This window comes from Camelus dromedarius, chromosome 3 (assembly GCF_036321535.1).
Source record: "Camelus dromedarius isolate mCamDro1 chromosome 3, mCamDro1.pat, whole genome shotgun sequence".
In the NCBI taxonomy this organism is placed as follows: Eukaryota; Metazoa; Chordata; class Mammalia; order Artiodactyla; family Camelidae; genus Camelus; species Camelus dromedarius.
In genome coordinates, this window is record NC_087438.1 from 98,359,880 (window position 1) to 98,378,532 (window position 18,653).

Sequence of the window (18,653 nt, forward strand, 5' to 3'; positions counted from 1 at the left end):
ATATAATTGTAATCTTTACAGACAGCAGTACTTTCGCTCTTTAATGTAAATAGTTTGCAGAATTCAATCTGCAAGACCATGGGCAAACCCAGGTCATTTCTCCAAAGTCAAAATGATGATGGCTGTTGACCAAGGAAAATATATGGAAAGCCATCTGTTCCTTGATAGGATGTACAGTATCCTAAATAATTGTATGACCACCTGGAGTGCCTTTCATTTCGATTTTCCAGGACAAGGATACTGCCAGATGTAATGAAATACTACTAATATTTTAAAGTTGATCTTGGTTACTGAGGACTTGCTGATATTTCTTACCAGATGTTACAATTTGCCTTTTGCTTTTTTCTAGGTAGGTTATTTCATCAATAGTGAAAAATTATAGTTTTATCTCTTCCTCTTTCTATCATTTTCTTTCTTTAAAACAATGCACGTAAAACTTCCTATATCAGTGTAATTTCTGCTGTAGGTTTTTAATATGTAATTTTTCCAGGTAAAGAAATTTTCCTAAGAATTATTTTTAACCAGAATTATATACTGAACTTCATTGAATGCTGTAGTGGGTTTCATGGTGGCTCCCCCCAAAATATGTCCATATCTTTAATACCTGAATCCTCTATGTATTACTTTATTTTGAAAAATAGTCTTTTCAGATGTAATTACATTAATGATCTGAAGATAAGAACATCCTGGATTACTGAGGTGAACCCTAAATACAAAAGCAAGTGTCCTTATAAGAGACAGAAGAAAACACAGAGAAGAGGAGAGATCTATGTGAAGCTGGAGGAAGTGGTCGAAGTGATACAGCCATAAGGAATGCTGACAGATGCCAGAAGCTGGAAGAGGTAAGGAATGGGTTCTCCCCAAGAGCGTTTAGAGGGAGTAAAGCATTGCTAACATCTTGATATTATAATCTGGCCCCTAGAACTGTGAGAGAATATATTTCTGTTGTTTTAAGTCATCAGGTTTGTGATAATTTGTTACAGCAGCCCTAGGAAATTAATACAAATGTGTTTCTGCATTATTTGGTTTTTATCTTTTAGTTTATTTATGTAGTCAGTGTTCACAGCCAGAATCAAACAATTGCAGGTACTTTTAATTGAGAAGATATTCAAGTGGGAAATTATATGCTTGCAAGATTATTTGAAGGGTTTAAGTAATAAGCTACACAAAACTAGCTTCCTAGTAAAAATGATATTCTTTGAGAATTCCATTAGATTTATGCCAGTCTAGTTCTGGAGCTTTCTCTATCACCACAATAACCTTTGTGCCCAGAATTATGGAAAGAAGACAGTAAATATGTGATCCAGGAATTAAAGAATCAGTTAAAGAAGTAATACACTTGATCTTAAGGCCTCTATTCTTAGAAATGATTGGAAGTGTGAGGGCAAGCTTGAGAGGTGTCAGCCTCAAAAGAAATATTTTACCCTAAATATTATCTATGAAAATGACCACATTCTCTCCTTTTCTAACACATAACTCATAATAGACAGAAACTCTGTTTAAGCAATAACATAAATCCAACCCTTTTCAAAATTGAGAGAAAAGATGCTCTAATTAGAAATAGTATAATCAGAAAGACTGTAGAATAACCTTCAGTAATGGATATCAATTTACTCAACATCAGAGAACTCATACTGATGAAAAACACAATGAATGTAAGAAATCTGAGAAAATGTTTACATTTAATTCTGTCCTTACCACACCATAGAGAATTCATACTGGTGAGCAACTTTAAAAATGTTAAGAATGTGAGAAAGCCATTATTTATGTGGATAATATACTCAAAACCAGAGAATTAATACTGATGGAAAATTCTGTGGATATAAGGAATGTAGGAAGGTCTTTAGAAAGAACTAATTGAGTTCTTTTTTGCAAACCAGAAAATTCATACTGGTGATAAAGTTTATGACTATTAGTAATATGAGGAAGCCTTTTTTGTGTGTAGACAAGTGACTTAACATCAATCATTTATATTCATGAGAAACTGATGAATGTAAGAAATGTAGGATGTTTAGACTTAATTCATTCCTTACTATGTATTAGAGAATTCATACTGGTGAGGTGTTTTATGAATATTAGAAATGCAATAAGGCCTTCATTGTGTGTGGACAATTTATCCACATCAGAGTATTCATACAGGTGAGAAATCATAGGAATATAAAGAATGTGGGAAGGTTTTTAGACCTGATTGAATTCTTTCTTTAAGGCAGAGAATTCATACTGTTGATAAATTATTATGAATGAATGGAGTAAAGCAAAGCCTTTATGTGTGGACAAGTTACTCAAGATCGGAGAACTCATACAGGTGAGAATTTACAGGAACATAAAGAAGGTATTTAGACTGAATTGAGTTCTTCCTTCAAAGCAGAGAATTCATACTGATGATAATTTTTATGAATGTGAAAAATGTGAGGAAGCCATTATAAGGTGTGGACAAGTCACTCAGTGTCAGAGAACTCATACTGGTGAGATACCTGATTAATATAATATGGGAAGATATTAGACTTAATTCAGTCAATTCTATATAGTAGAGAACTCATACTGCTGAGAAGCTTTATGAGTATAAGAAATTCAATAAAGCCTTTACTGTGTATAGACAACTTACTCAATATCAGATTATTAATATTGGAACCCCCCAACATCCTATGAATGTAATCAAAGTGGGAAAACCATTAGTATGCATCAACAGGTTACTTGAAAAATGTTCATACTGTTGAAAAGCTCTTTGAATGAAAGGAATGTGTGAAGGCTTTTAGATATAATTCAAACCTTAATACATGTTGGTGCATTTATACTGGTGTGAATTATTATGAATATTGTGAATGTGCAAAAGTCTTTAGTCAAGGAGGACACCCTACTATGCAAAAGAGAATTCATAGTGTTGAAAATTCTGTAACTATAAAGTATATGGGGAAACCTTAAATAGTGGCTATCAAATTACTCAACTTCAGAGAATTAATACAGGTGATAAACTCTATGAATGTAGGGTATGTGGGAAGACCTTTATTCATGTTAGATATCTTAGTTTTCATCAAATAATTAATTCTGGTAAGAACAAATTTAAGGAAGTTTGAAAGAACTTTAGGCAACATTTACATCTTTGTTTGGGAGAATTTATAATATAATTTAATTAAGAAAGCCTTCATTTTTTATACTCCTGTTTGTAGAATATCAGAATATCTATCCTAGAAGAAAATTGGAGAATGTAGAAACTTTATTTGCTAATTTAAGCTCATATCTATCTAACTGGTGAAATTTTACCAGGTACAATTTGGAATTAGAGTAGTAACTTTGGAGAACTTTTGGTATGGATTAGATTATACATTTTGAGGTACCTTAGAACAAAAGGGAAATAATATTTCTGTTTCCCAATGGAGTGTTTTATTTAATTGATATGAGGAGACTTCCACCTTATAACTGTACTTTAAAATTGCCTCATTAAATAATTTCTTAGATAAAGCAATTAAAATTATGAGAAAGTTAGAAATGCCTAATTTGTAGATCTGCAAAATCCCATTATACTCCCCTCCCTATCTCCTACTCTTCCCTTACCCATCTTCCACTTCCAGGACTTTGTTCAATTCTCATTGATTCCTTACTTTTACTCCTCCTCCTTTCCCTTAACTCACAAAACTACCTTAATGCATCTTAAAATTAATATCCTCATTTGGGAAAGACCTCAACATGTAGTCATGTTTAGATTTTTGTGCCATTGTTTGGACTTCCCATATCCCAAAATAAAAAGACAAAAATGTCTGTCAAGATGATCATGAGGTTTTTTTCTTTTATTGATGTAGAGTATTAGATTAATTGATTTTCAGTTGATAAAACAACCTTGCATTACTGGGATAAATCACCACTAGTCACAGTGCTTTATCCTTTTAAAATATTGCTGGGTTCATTGTGCTAGTATTTTATTGGGTATTCTTGTGTCTATATTCCTAAGAGATATTTGTAGGTGTGTGTGTGTGTGTGTGTGTGTGTATGTATGTGTATGTGTGTGTGTATGTATGTGTGTGTGTGTGATGTCTTGCCTGGTTTTAGTATCGGTAGCATCATAGAATGAGCTGGGAAATGTTTCATCTTTTTCTATTCTTTGGAAGGCTTGGTGAAGAACCTTTTTAAAATGACTATCTGGTCCTGGGATTTTCCTTGTGGGAAGTTTTTTTTTTTTAAATTACTAATCCAGTCTCTTCACTTGTTATATAGGTCTGTTCGATTTTTATATTTTTCTAGATTCAATTTTGGTAGTTTCTGTCTTATAGGAATTTTTCCAGTTCGTCAATATTATCTAATTTGTTAGTTCACACTTGTTCGTAGTATAACTTTATCATTCTTTTTATTTCTATAAGATCATAGTAATATTCCTTCTCTCATTTCCAACTTTAGTAATTTGATTCTTCTTTCTCTCTCTTTCTGTCAGTCTACCTAAAGTCTTCTGATCTTTTCAAGAACTAATGTTTAGTTTTATTGATACTATACTCTAGTTCATTAATATCCACTCTAATCATTATTATTTACTTCCTTCTGATTGATTTGGGTTTAGTTTGCTATTTTTTTCTGTCAGTGTCTTAAGGTGGAAATTTAGTTTATTAATTTAAGACCATTCTTCTTTTTGAATTTACAGCTATAAATTTCCCTCTAAGCACTTGTTTCACATTACATTTTTGTATGTTGGGGTATATTTTTATTTACCTCAAACTATTTTCTTATTTCTTGTGAGGTTGCTTCTTTACCAATTGGTTATTTAGTAATACATTGTTTAATTTTTACATTTTTTGCATTTCCCAAATTTCTGTTATTAATTTCTAATTTCCATTAAAGGGAACATCCTTTAGTGAGTTATATCCTGTTAACTTTTTTGAGGCTTGCTTTATGATCTAACTTCGAGACTGTTCTATGTGCACTTGAAACGATGTGTATTTTGCTGTTATTGATGGAGTTCTCTGTAGAAGTCTGTTAGATCTAGTTTGTATAGACTGTTATTTAAGTCTTCTGTTTCCTTATTGATCTTCTGCATGGCTGTTTTATATAATACTGAGAGTGGAGTATTGAAGTCTCTTCTATTGTAGAATTGTTTATTTCTCCCATCAATACTTTCAGTCTTTGCTTCATGTGTTTAGGGGCTCTGTCTTCAGGTGGATATATGTTTATAATTCTTATAATTTGAAGATAGACTGACCCTTTTTATCAATATAAAGTATCAATCTTTCTCTAGTATCATTTTTATTTTAAGGTCTATTTTGTCTGATAGGTATAGTTGCTCTAACTTTTGTATGGTTACTGTTTGCTCTGTGTGTGTGTGTGTGTGTGTGTGTGTGTGTGTGTGTAACTTCCAACCCTTTATTTTCAATCTTGTATTTGAATCTTCATTCAGTTTTTGAATCTGAATTGTATCTCCTGTAGATAGCATAGAATAGAATTATGTTTTTTAATTCATTCTACCAATGCTTGCATTTTGAATGAAGGATTTAATTAATTAACTTCAGAATAATAGTGTACTGACAAGGAAGTGTTTATTTCTGCCATGTTTCTATTTGTTTTATGTATGTTTTATAGCTTTTTTTGTCTCTCATTTACTCCATTACCACCTTCTTTTCTGTTTAGTTGATTTTTTTGTAGTCACATGTATTGATTCCCTTCTTATTTCCTTTTGTGTTTTTCTACATATATTATCTTTGTGATTACCATAGAGATTATATATAACATCCAAAAATTACAACAATCTTATTTGAATTGATGCCAAGATAACTTCAGTCACATACAAGAGCTCTACAATTAGGCAGCTCCATCTCCCTGTCTTTATGTTTTGATGTCACAGATTATAGTTTTATACATTGTGTGTCCAATAATATAGATTTAAATTATTTTAATGGATTTGTCTTTTACATTATATAGAAAACAAAAAGCAGACTTACTAGTCAAAATTACAGTAATATTAGCTTTTATATATGCCCATGTATTTACATTTGCTGGAGATCTTTATATCTTCATTCAAATTTAAGTTACTGTCTAGCATCCTTTGATTTGAACCTGAATGACTCTCTTTAGCATTTCTTTAGGGCAGGTCTAGTGGTAGTGAACTCCCTTGCTTTTGTTTATCTTTGAATGCCTTAATTTCTCCCACATTTTGAAGGACACTTCAAAATGCTGGATGTGGAATTCTTAGTTGACAAATTTTTCTTTCAAAGTTGTAAGTATATCATTCTACTGCCTTCTGGCTCCCAGGTTTTCTGATAAAAAGTCAGTTGATAGTTTCATTGAGCATCACTTGTACATGCCAAGTAGTTTTTTTTTTTACCCCCCTCTGCTTTCAAGATTCTCCCTTCATCTTTTGACAGTTTGGTTATAACATCTCTTAGAGTGGGTTTCCTTAGATTTTTTCCTGTTTGGAATTCCTTGAATTTCTTGTACTTGTAGATACATATCTTTCATCAAATTTGGGACGTTTTTGGCTCATTTTTTCAAATAATCTTTCTACTCATTTCTTATTCTCTTCTCATTTTTGGACTCCCAAAATTCATATATTCTTATTCTTAATGGTGTACTATAAGTCCCTTAATCTCCCTTTACTTTTCTTCAGTCTTTTTTCTTTCTGTTTCTCAAAACATTTCTACTCTCCTATCTTAAGTTTACTGATTCTTTCTTCTGCCTACTCATATCTGCTGTTGAACCCCTCTGGTGAATTTTTCTCTTCAGTTATTGTATTTTTCAGCTCCAGAATTTGTTTGGTTCCTTTTCATAATTTCTATCCCTGTGTTGATATTATCATTTTGTTAGTGTATCATTCACCTGATTTCTTTTACTTTATTGTCCATCTTTCCCCTTAGCTCTTTCAGCATATTTAAGACAGTTATTTTGAAGTCTTTTTCTACTAAGTCTAGTATCTGGACTTCCTCAAGGATGGTTTTTGCCAACTAACTTTGTTTTTTTGAATAAACCCTTTTTCTTGTTTCTTTGTATGCCCTGTAATTTTTTAAATTGGGCATTTAGCTATTATGTGGGAATTCTGTAAATCAGATTATCCCCCCTTCCCTAGAGTTTGTCATTTAAAAAAGGTGCTGAAGGCTGTAGTAGACCTTTTTTGAAATTTTCCAAAGTTTTTCTTCAAAGACCATTCCTTGTTGAAAATGATTACTGAAGTCTCTTTTCCTTTAGCTTATGTTCAGCTAATGTTTTGACAGAGATTTCCCTGAATGCTAGGAGCTGAAACAAACAAACAAAAATTAAAAAAAAAAAAATAGACCAGCTACCTCTCCTAGTCTTGGCAGATTGGCTCCATGTTGACGCATTTCTTAACCACTTAGTGGGGCTTGTTCTTTGCCTGGAGATCAACTTAAGATAATAGCTTAAGTTTGTTTCAGGACTTTTCTGAGTATGAATCTTGCCTGGGTATGCACATGGATTTCTAAATTCCCCCATATATGTAACTACTTTTGAGTATTTTAATTTCCAAAAAATGGTCTCACCCCAGCTTCTTTTTCAGGACTTAAATAGTCTATTGTATGACTCCATGCGTAATCTCTTTCCCCAGGTGTCTGTGAGTTTGTAGTTTACGTTGTAGCTTTTATCACCAGTGCCCATCACTTTTCTGATCTGCACTTGGAGTTACACAAAACAGATATTTGCCCTTCTCAGTCCTTTAGGTATCCTCCAGACAGGTTAGGACAGTTAAACCTAATAACTTGCAAATGAAGTCTGCTGTGCTCCCTCTGGTTCAAGGGATGCAGCTAGGAACTGAGCTGCAAACTGTGCTTGCCTAAGTTTGATGCTATGGGAGGGAGAGGGTGGGGCAAGGATGAGTTAGAACACTGCAAAACTTTCCCAATGTTTTGAAGATGGCTTTTTCCTGATTTGGTATTTACTCAGTTGCTGTAAACCTTTGAGCATTTCCCAGAGCTCTTACAAGGTTGGTTCAGACAGCTACTTACTGGTTTGTTTTTTGTTTTTTTTTTATGTTTCAGTGGGGGAATGAGAACTTGGAGCTTCCTAGACTACCAGTTTGCTGACATCACTCTTGATTTTATAATTAAAACTTTTTATTTGAGATAATTATAAATTCACATACAGTGGTAGGAAATAATAATCCCCTCTACCCTTTACTCAATTTCCCCCAATGGTAGCATCTTGCAAAACTAAAGTACAACACCACATTCAGGATATTGACATTGATGCAGTCAAGATACAGAACACTTCCATCATCATGAGGATCCCTCAGGTTGCTCTTTTATACCCACACCCACTATTCCTTAACTCCTGCAATTACTAATCTGTTATCTATTTCTAAAATATTGTCAAGAATGAAATATAAATGGAATCATACAGTATGTCACCTTTTAGGATTTTTTTTCTTTCCTTGGCATAATTCTCTGGAAAATCTTCCGGGTTGTTGCAGGGATCAATCATTTGTACCTATTCATTACTGAATACTGTACCATTATATGGATGTACCATGGTTTGCTTTAGCATTCTCCCACTGAAGAGCATCTTAACTTATTTTTTAATTGAAGTATAATCAGTTTACAGTGTTACATCAATTTCTGGTGTACAGCATAATATTTCGATCATACATGTACATACATATATTCCTTTTCATGTTCCTTTTCATTATAGGTTACTACAAGAATTGAATATAATTCCCTGCACTGTACAGTAGAAACTTCTTGATTATCTATTTTATACGTAGTAATTAGTATCTGCAGATCTCAAGCTTCCAATTCATCCCTTCCCATCATCTTCCCCCCAGTAACTGTAAGTTTGTTTTTTATGTCTCTGAGTCTGTTTTGTAAATAAGTTCATTTGTGTCTTTTTTTTAAAAGATTCTGCATATAAGTGATATCATATGGTATTTTTCTTTTTCTTTCTGGCTTACTCCACTTAGTGTGACAATCTCCAGGTCCATCCATGTTGCTGCAAATGGTATTATTTTATTCTTTTTTATGGCTGAGTAGTATTCCATTGTATAAATATACCAAACTTCTTTATCCATTCATCTGTTGATGGACATTTAGGTTGTTTCCATGTCTTGACTATTGTAAATAGTGCTGCTATGAACATTGAGGTGCATGTATCTTTTCAAATTAGAGTTGAAGAGCATCTTGATTGTTTTCAGTGTTTTGGATATTATAAATAATGTTGCTGTCAACATTTGTGTAAAGGTTTTTTTGTAAACGTAAGTTTTCAATTCTCTGAAATAAATGACAAGGAGTGCAATTTTAAGTCTTTTTTTTTTTTTTTCCAAAAAGTATCTGCCAAACTGTTTTCCAGAATGGCTGTAGTATTTTACATTCTCATCAGCCAAGTATAAGTAATCTAGTTTCTCTGCATTCTTGTTATGATTTTTTTATTTTAGCCATTCTGGTAGATGTGTAATGATATCTCATTATAGTTTTAATTTGCATATCCCCAAATGCTATTGGTGTTGCAAATATTTTAATGTGTTTCTTTGCCATATGTATATCTTCTTTGGTGAAATGTTTCTTCATGTCTTTTGCCCATGATTGATTTTTTACTGTTGAGTTTTGATTGTCTACTGTATACTTTTAGATCTTTGCCAGTTATATGCTTTTAAACAATATCTCCAAAATTTGTAGCTTTTCTTTTTATACTCTGAATATGGTATATCACAGAATAAAATTTCTTCAATTTTGATAAAGTCCAATTTGTCAATTATTTCTTTTACAGACTGTGCTTTTGGTGTCAAATCTAAGAACTCTTTGCCTATCCTTTGATTCTGAAGATTTTTCCCTATATTTTTTCTAAAAGTTTTAGAGTTTTGTGTTTTACTTTCAGGTTTGTGATCGACTTTGAATTAATTTTAATATGAGGTGAGACTTAGGTTTTTTGTTTTTGTTTTGCCTAACATAGTCCAATAGCTCTAACACTATTTGTTGGAAAAGCCATCTTTCCTGCATTTAATTGCTTTTGCACCTTTGTCAAAATTCAGTCAGTTCAGCATGTTTGCATGGGTCTATTTTTGGATTATCCACTTTGTTCCATTGATCTACCTGTCTGTTTATCTACCAGTAACACAGTCTTTATTTCTTAAGCTATATAATAAATCTTAAAATAGGATACACTGATTCCTTATACTTTTTTCTTGTTTTTTAAAAAATTGCTTGAGGTGTTCAAGTTCCTTTGGCATTTCATATAACCTTGTCTAGATCTATAGAAAGTCTTGGGATTTGGGGAGGAATTGTGTTAAATCTGTATGTTAATTCAGGGAAACTTGACATTTCCCCATAATATGTAGAATCATCCAGTTCATGAAAACAGTATGTCTCTCTATTTATTTAGAAATTCTTCCACTTCTTTCATCAGTGTTGTGTAGTTTTCAGAATGTGGAATACATTTACACCAAAGTATCTTTTTTGAGCTAGTGCAAATGGTATTGTATTTTAAATTTATTTTTCATACGTATATTTTCATTGTTAGTATATGGAGGTACATTCATTTTTGTTTGTTTATCTTGTTTTCTGTGACATTGCTGAACTCACTTTTCTAAGAATTTTTTTTTAATTCCATGGGATTTTATTGTATGAAATTGTGTTATCTGTAAATCAGAACAGTTTTATTTCTTTCTTTCTCATCTGTATGTCTCATACTTCCTTTTCTTGTTTTATTGCACACAGTAGAACTTCCTGCACTATGCTAAATAAGTAATGAGATGAGACCTCTTTGCCTTATTCCCAAGCTGAGGTTGAAAGCATTAAATTATTCACAACTAAGTATAATGTTATCTGTACATTTGTCATGGACGCTCTCCATCAAGTTGAGAACATCTTGTGGTTTTTGAGGAGAAGTCAGATGCAATTTTTGTCTTTGTTCCTCTATAGGTAAGGTATTTTTCTGCCTGTCATGTCTTTCAGGATTTTTAAAAAATCTTTGATTACCTGTAGTTTGAAACAGATATGCCTAGGTGTAGATTTTTTGATATTTATCTTGCTAGTTGTTACCTGAGCTTCCTGGATCTGTGATTTGGTGTCTGAAATTAATTTGGAGGAAATTCTCAGTCATTATTATTTCAAATATTTCTTCTGTCCCTTTCTCTCTTTCTTCCTCTGGTATTTCCATTATGCATATGTTATACCTTTTTAAAGTTGTCCCACAGTCCATGGATAGTCTGTTCTGTTTTCAATTTTTGGACTCTTTGCTTTTTGGTTTTTGATGATTCTATTGATATATCCTTTAGCTCCAAGGTTCTTTCCTCATCCATGTCCAGTCCACTAATGTACCCATGAAAGGCCTTCATTTCTGTTACAGTGGGTTTTTTTTTTTTTAATCTCTAGTATTTCTTTCTGGCTCTTTCTTAGGATTTCCATCTCTCTGTTTACATTGTCCATCTCTTCTGTTCTTACATGCTGTCTACTTTATCCATTAGAGCCATTAGCATGTTAATCATAGTTGTTTTTAATTCCCAGACTTATAATTTCAACATCTCTGTCATGTCTGGTTCTGATGTCTGCTCTGTATCTTCAAATTGTGTTTTTTTTTTTTTTTTGCCTTTTGGTATGCCTCATTGATAGCTGGACATGATGTACTAGGTAGAAGGAACTGCTATAGATAGGCTAGTAATAATGTGGTGGTGAGTTGTTCAGGGAAGGGAAGCATTCTATAATCCTATGATTAGGTCTCAGTCTCTTAGTGAGCCTATGCTTTTGGACTATGAACAAGTGGTTCTCACTACAACACCACCCCCCTGACTCCCTCACTCTTTATCCAAGTCAGACAGGATGGCTAGAATACCCTGGAGCTGGGTATTTTTTTTCCCTCATGGAGAGCTAGAGCCTGCTGGAGTTGGGTATTTCCCTTCCTTCACATCAGTTAGGCTCTGGTAATAACCCAACAGCTAGTCTTTCATTAATTACTTTCCCCTGAGGGAAGGCCCTTCTAAGAACAGAGTACTCTGGGTATTTCAAAATGGTACCTTTTCCCCTTCCACTGCCAGAAGAATAAGAGGATTTTTCTCTGATATTTACTGTGGGAATCTAGTCAAGCTCCTGGAGGTAAATATCAAAATACTTTGCTGCCCCCTGCCCATGACTGCTTCCCCCTGGAGTTCTCAACTCTCTGATTTGTCCACATTGAGTCTCCAGCAGCTTGTCCGTTACAATTAAGATATTCCTACTCCAGCTCTGGTTCCCACAGTGGCTTCTCTTGAATCTTTGTGCCAATAATCTCTGACTCTCTGTATTTCCCTGTCTGTCTCTTTAATCTTGGGGGTAGTGGTTTGCCCTGTGTCTTCCCCTCTCATACACATCCAAGATGAGTTGTTGATTTTTACTGACTGTTCAGATTTTTACTTGATATTAGGATAGAGTGTTGGTTTAGAAGCTTCTTACATTTGGGAGTAGAAACTGGAAGTTCTTGACAGTGTCTTTTGACAATTTCAACTTTTATGAAGTCTAATTTGTCTAGTTTTTCTTTTGTTGCCTGTATGTACCTTTGGTATCATATCTAAGAAATCATCACCAAACCCACTGTCATGAAGTTTTATCCTGTCTTCTAAGAATTTTACAGTTTTAGGTCTTATATTTTGGTCATGGACCCATTTGAGTTAATTTTTGTATGTGGTGTTATGTAAATGAGTATAACTTCATTCTTTTGCATGTGGATATCCTGTTTTCCCAGTACCATTTGTTGAAAAGACTCATTCCTCCCATTGAATGATCTTGTCAATTTTGCTGAAAATCATTTGACTATATATGTAAGGATTTATTTCTAGACTCTCTATTCTATTTCATTGGTCTATATGTCTGTTTTTACGACAGTACCACTGTTTTGATTACTACAGGTTTGTAGTAAGTTTTCAAATCAAGAAGTTGTGAGTCTTCCAGATTTGTTCTTCTTTTTTCAGAATTGTTTTTGCTATTTAGGGTCCCTTTGAGATTCCAGTAGAATTTGAGGATTGGGTTTTTCTATTTCTGAAAAAAATCAATGGGGATTTTAATAAGCAATATATTAAATCTGTAGATCCCTTTGGGTAGTAATGGTATCTTAACAATAATATTCTTACAATGTATGAACTTGAGGTGTCTTTCCATTCATTTAAGTATCCTTTAATTTCCTTCAGAAATGTTTTTGTTGTTTTCATTATACAAATCTTTCACCTTGATTAAGTTAATTCCTAAATGTACTTTTATGATATTATAACTGGAATTGTTTTCCTAATTTCCTATTCAGATTGCTCAACATTTTTAGTGTATAGTAATGCAACTGATTTTTGTGTGTGTTGACTTAGTATCCTGATACTTTGTGTATTTATTTATTAATTTTAAGGTTTTTTTGTGTAATCTTTTGGGTTTTCTACATATGAGATCATGTCGTCTGTAAACAGAGTACTTTTTTCTTCTCATTTTGGATGCCTTTATTTATTTATTCTTGCCTAATTGTTCTGGCTAAAATGTCCAGTTCTTTGTTGAGTAGAAGCGGTGAAAGCAGGCATCCTTGCCTTGTTCCTAATCTTAGAGGATATACTTCAATTTTCATCATTGAGTATGAGGTTAACATGGAGGTTTTATGTATAGATTTTTATTATATTGAAGTAATTTCCTTCTGTTCCTAGAATTTTTATCATGAAAGGGTGCTGAATTTTGTCAAATGCTTTTTCTGCATCTTTTGAGATGATCATGTTTTTTTCCCCCTTCTCTTCATTCTGTTTTTGTGCTGTATTACACTGATCAATTTGTGTTTGTTGAACCATCTTTATATTCCAGGAATAAATTCTACTTGCTCATAGTGTATCCAGATATACCTCATTTTATTGTGCTGTAGTTTATTGCACTACACAGATACTGTGTTTTGTTTTGTTTTTTACAAATTAAAAATTTGTGGCAACCTGCAATAAGCAAGTCATTTTTATCAAAAATTTGCTCACTTCATGTCTCTGTGTCACATTTCAGTAATTCTTGCAATATTTCAAACTTTATTATTATTATAAATATTATGGTGATGTATGATCAGTGATCTTTGATGTTACTATTGTAACTTTGTTGGGGTGCCATGAACAATCCCTGCGTAAGACCACAAACTTAATGAATAAATGTTGTATGTGCTCTGACCACTCCATTGACTGGCCTCTCCTCTGCCTCTCTCCCTCTCTTTGGAACTCCCTCTTCCCTGAGACACAAAAATATTGAAATTAGGCCAATTCACAACCTTACAATGGCTTCTAAATGTTGAAGTGAAAAGAAGAGTCAATTGATGTGGGAAACTTCATTGTTGTCTTATTTTAAGAAATTGCCACAGCCATACCAACCTTCAGCAGTCAATACCCTGATCAGTTAGTAGCCATCAACATCAAGGCAAATACCCTTCACCAGCAAAAAGAGTACAACATGGTGAAGGCTCAGATGATGGTTAGCATTTTTTAGCAGTAAAGTATTTTAAAATTAAGGTGTGTACATTGTTTCTTTAGATAAATGCTATTGTACACTTAATAGACTACATTATAGTGTAAACATAACTTTTATATGCACTGGAAAACCAAAAAATTCATGTGGCTTGCTTTATTGTGATATTTGTTTTATTGTGGTGGTCTGGAACTAAACCTGCAATATCTCTGAGGTATGCCTGTAATCCTTTTTTTTTTAACTTTTTTTATTGAGTTATAGTCATTTTACAATGTTGTGTCAAATTCCAGTGTAAAGCACAATTTTTCAGTTATACATGAACGTATATATATTCATTATCACATTCTCTTTTGCTGTGAGCTACCATAAGATCTTGTATATATTTCTCTGTGCTATACAGTATAATCTTGTTTATCTATTCTACATTTTAAAATCCCAGTCTGTCCCTTCCTGCCCCCTTCCCCCTGCCCCCTTGGCAACCACAAGCTTGTATTCTATGTCTATGAGTCTGTTTCTGTTTTGTATTTATGTTTTTTTTTTTTTTTTTTTTAGATTCCACACATAAGCGATCTCATATGGTATTTTTCTTTCTCTTTCTGGCTTACTTACTTCACTTACTTACATTCTCCAGGAACATCCATGTTGCTACAAATGGCATTATGTTGTCAATTTTTTGGCTGAATAGTATTCCACTGTATAAATATACTACATCTTCTTTATCCAGTTAGGCTGCTTCCATGTCTTGGCTATTGTAAATAGTACTGCTATGAGCATTGGGGTGCAGGTGTCATCCTGAAGTAGGGTTCCTTCTGGATATATGCCCAGGAGCAGGATTCCTGGGTCATATGGTAAGTCTATTCCTAGTCTTTTGAGGAATCTCCATACTGTTTTCCACAGTGGCTGCACCAAACTGCATTCCCACCAGCAGTGTAGGAGGGTTCCCTTTTCTCCACAGCCTCTCCAGCATTTGTCATTTGTGAACTTTTGAATGATGGCCATTCTGACTGGTGTGAGGTGATACCTCATTGTAGTTTTGATTTGCATTTCCCTGATAATTAGTGATATGGAGCATTTTTTCATGTGCCTATTGATCATTTGTATGTCTTCCTTGGAGAATTGCTTGTTTAGATCTTTTGCCCATTTTGGATTGGGTTGTTTGTTTTTTTCTTATTAAGGTCGTATGAGCTGCTTATATATTCTGGAGATGAAGCTTTTGTCGGTTTCATTTGCAAAATCTTTCTCCCATTCAGTAGGTTGTCTTTTTGTTTACTTATGGTTTCCTTTGCTGTGCAGAAGCTTGTAAGTTTAATTAGGTCCTGTAATCCTTTTATTGTTCTACTAAACTCAGTTTTCTTTTCTTCTCTTTTCTTTTCTTTTTTTTTTTTTTTTAGGATTTTAGCATCACTGTTTATAAGGGATATTGATCTGCAGTTTTCTTTTCTTGCAGTGTCTTTGTCTGGCTTTGATATCAGGGTAATGTTGGCCTCACAGAATGAGTTAGAAAATACCTCCTTTTCAATTTTTTGAAAAATTTTGAAAAAGATTGGTATTATTTTTTCTTTAAATGTTTGGTATGAGTCACCAGAGAAGTCAATTGGTCAAGGACTTTTCTTTGTCAGGAGACTTTTATTTTATTTTATTTTTAAATTGAAGTATAGTCAGTTTACAATGTTGTGTCAATTTCTGGTGTACAGCATAATGTTTCAGTCATACATGTAAATACATATATTCCTTTTCATATTTTTTTCATTATAGGTTACTACCAGATATTTAACATAGTTTCCTGTGCTATACAGTAGAAACTTGTTCATCTCTTTTATATGTAGTAGTTACTATCTGCAAATCTTGAACTCCCAATTTATTCCTTCCCTCCCCCCAAGTAATTATTTTGTTTTCTATGTCCGTGAGTCTGTTTCTGTTTTGTAAATAAGTTTATTTGTGTGTGTGTTTTTTTTTTAAAGATTCCACATATAAGTGATATCATGTGGTATTTTTCTTTCTGGATTTCTTCACCTAGTAAGACAAAATCCAGGTCCATCTATGTTGCTGCAAATGGCATTATTTTATTCTTTTTTATGGCTGAGTAGTATTCCATTGTATACATATACCACATCTTCTTTATCCAGGCATCTGTTGATGGACATCTAGGTTGTTTCCATGTCTTGGTTATTGTAAATAGTGCTGCTGTGAACTTTGGGGTGCATGTATCTTTTTGAATTAGAGCTCCCTCTGGATATATTCCCAGGAGTGGGATTGCTGGATCATATGGTAAGTCTAATTTTAGTTTTGTTTTTTTTTTTAAGGACTCTCCATACTGTTTTCCATAATGGTTGCACAAAACTATATTCTTATCAACAGTGCAGGAGAGTTGTTAGGAGATTTTTTAAATTACTGATTCAATCTCCTTACTAGTTTTATGTCTATTCAGATTCTCTAGCTATTTTCTTTGCAGTTATTGTGGAGATTACATTTAATGCCTTAAACTTATAACATTCTAATTTGAGTTTATACAAGCTTAACTTCAATAACACACAAGCACACTGCTCTTTTTCCATTTTTCAGTTTTATTAGATAAAATTGATACAATTTGATTGCACATATACAATATATTGCATGTAAATACATGTATAAAATATACTGCACATATTTTTTTAATTTAGATAAATGTACTATTCATTATTTCTAAGAAGTTTAGAACTTTAGGTTTTTAAACTTACATAGTTATCAAAGGAATAAAGCCAACCAGAAAATAAGAATCAACAGAATGCAGTAATCCAATCATAAAGGACAGTCAAATATGCTTACACATTTTCAAGACACGTTGCTCTTTTAAGGGCTCTGATAATACTTTTTTCAAGGCATTGTACTCCCATATGTTTTTTCCTTGAGGATAGTATTATGTAGACTTTTATACCCATGATCTCTACCATGATAATGAAGTTCATGGCTAACTATGGTTTTATATTTCAATTGTCACCTGATCATTGTAAGTGGCATTTTTCTAATATTTGGAATATCTTCAGATTGAACAGTTTTCATCAAAAGGAAGGGACAGGGTGAAACATTGCAATATGGCTGTGATTTAATTATATTTAAGGATCATTGTAACTCTCAATGTTAAAGCATGAGAGTTATATAATTTTCAGTTAAATAAAAATTTGGATATTTTTAACAGGTAAAATAATGGAGGTTCCTTAAAAAACTGAAAATAAAGTTACTATATGATCCAGCAATCCCACTCCTGGGCATATATCTGGAGAAAATTCTAATTCAGAAAGATACATGCACCCCGTGTTCATAGCAGTATTACTTAGAATAGCCAAGATGTGGAAGCAATCTAAACGTCCATCAACAGATGAATGGATAAAGATGTGATACACACACACACACACACACACACACACACACACACACACACACAGTGGAATATTACTCAGCCAAAAAAGGATGAAATAATGCCATTTGCAAAAACACGGATGGACCTAGAGATAATCATATTAAGTGAAGTAAGTAAACAGAGAAAGAGAAATATCATATAAAATAATTTATATGTATAATATAAAAAATGATACAAATGAATGTATTTACAAAACAGAAATAGACTCACAGACATGGAAGACAAACTTATGGTTACCAAAAAGGAAAGGTGGAGGGCTAAATTAAGAGTTTGGGATTAACATATACACACTACTAATACAAAATAGATAAACAACAAGGATCTACTGTATAGCACAGGGAAATACATTCAGTGTCTTGTAATAACCTATAATGGGAAAGAATCTGGAAAAAAAGGTAACTGAATCACTTTGCTGTACACCTGAAACTTACACAGTGTTGCAAATCAATTATACTTCAATAAAATTAAAAATATAAAAATAAAATAAGCTTTTAACTGTAGAAAACAAAATATATTTAAATTAGCACTTTAAAGTTTGAAATATTTGAATACCAGTTGATTGTGGTTAGCACTTATTCTATGTATTCTTCATAGTAATAATATTTATCATAAGGAAACTTATAAAGTACTAAAGTACCTTGCACATTCAAATATTGTCAGTATTGTCTAAATCTACTGACATTTAGAAAAGTTCCAAGCTCTCAATTTGCTTCATTTTGAGAATAAAAGGGTATTGATGTATATTATATTTTGCTGTACCTTTTGTAATAAAGTAATCACTACACTGAACTCTACTGTTAAAATTGTAAGCTGATTTTTAAAAATAGCAGTATGTTTCATAAATCTTTTAATTATCAAATAAACAATGATTTGGACTTTCTGATTGAAGACAAAATAGTTTGTCC

The 18,653-nt window shown here is 32.8% G+C and overlaps 1 long non-coding RNA gene across 1 annotated transcript; it reads left to right on the forward strand.

The window, feature by feature from the left end:
* Window positions 1-420: 420 nt before the first annotated feature.
* Window positions 421-9,056, forward strand: LOC116152296 (uncharacterized). The gene is made up of 4 exons (XR_004135894.2): window positions 421-842; window positions 2,207-2,305; window positions 8,614-8,751; window positions 8,882-9,056. It is a non-coding gene; the product is annotated as an uncharacterized LOC116152296 (long non-coding RNA).
* Window positions 9,057-18,653: the final 9,597 nt, after the last annotated feature.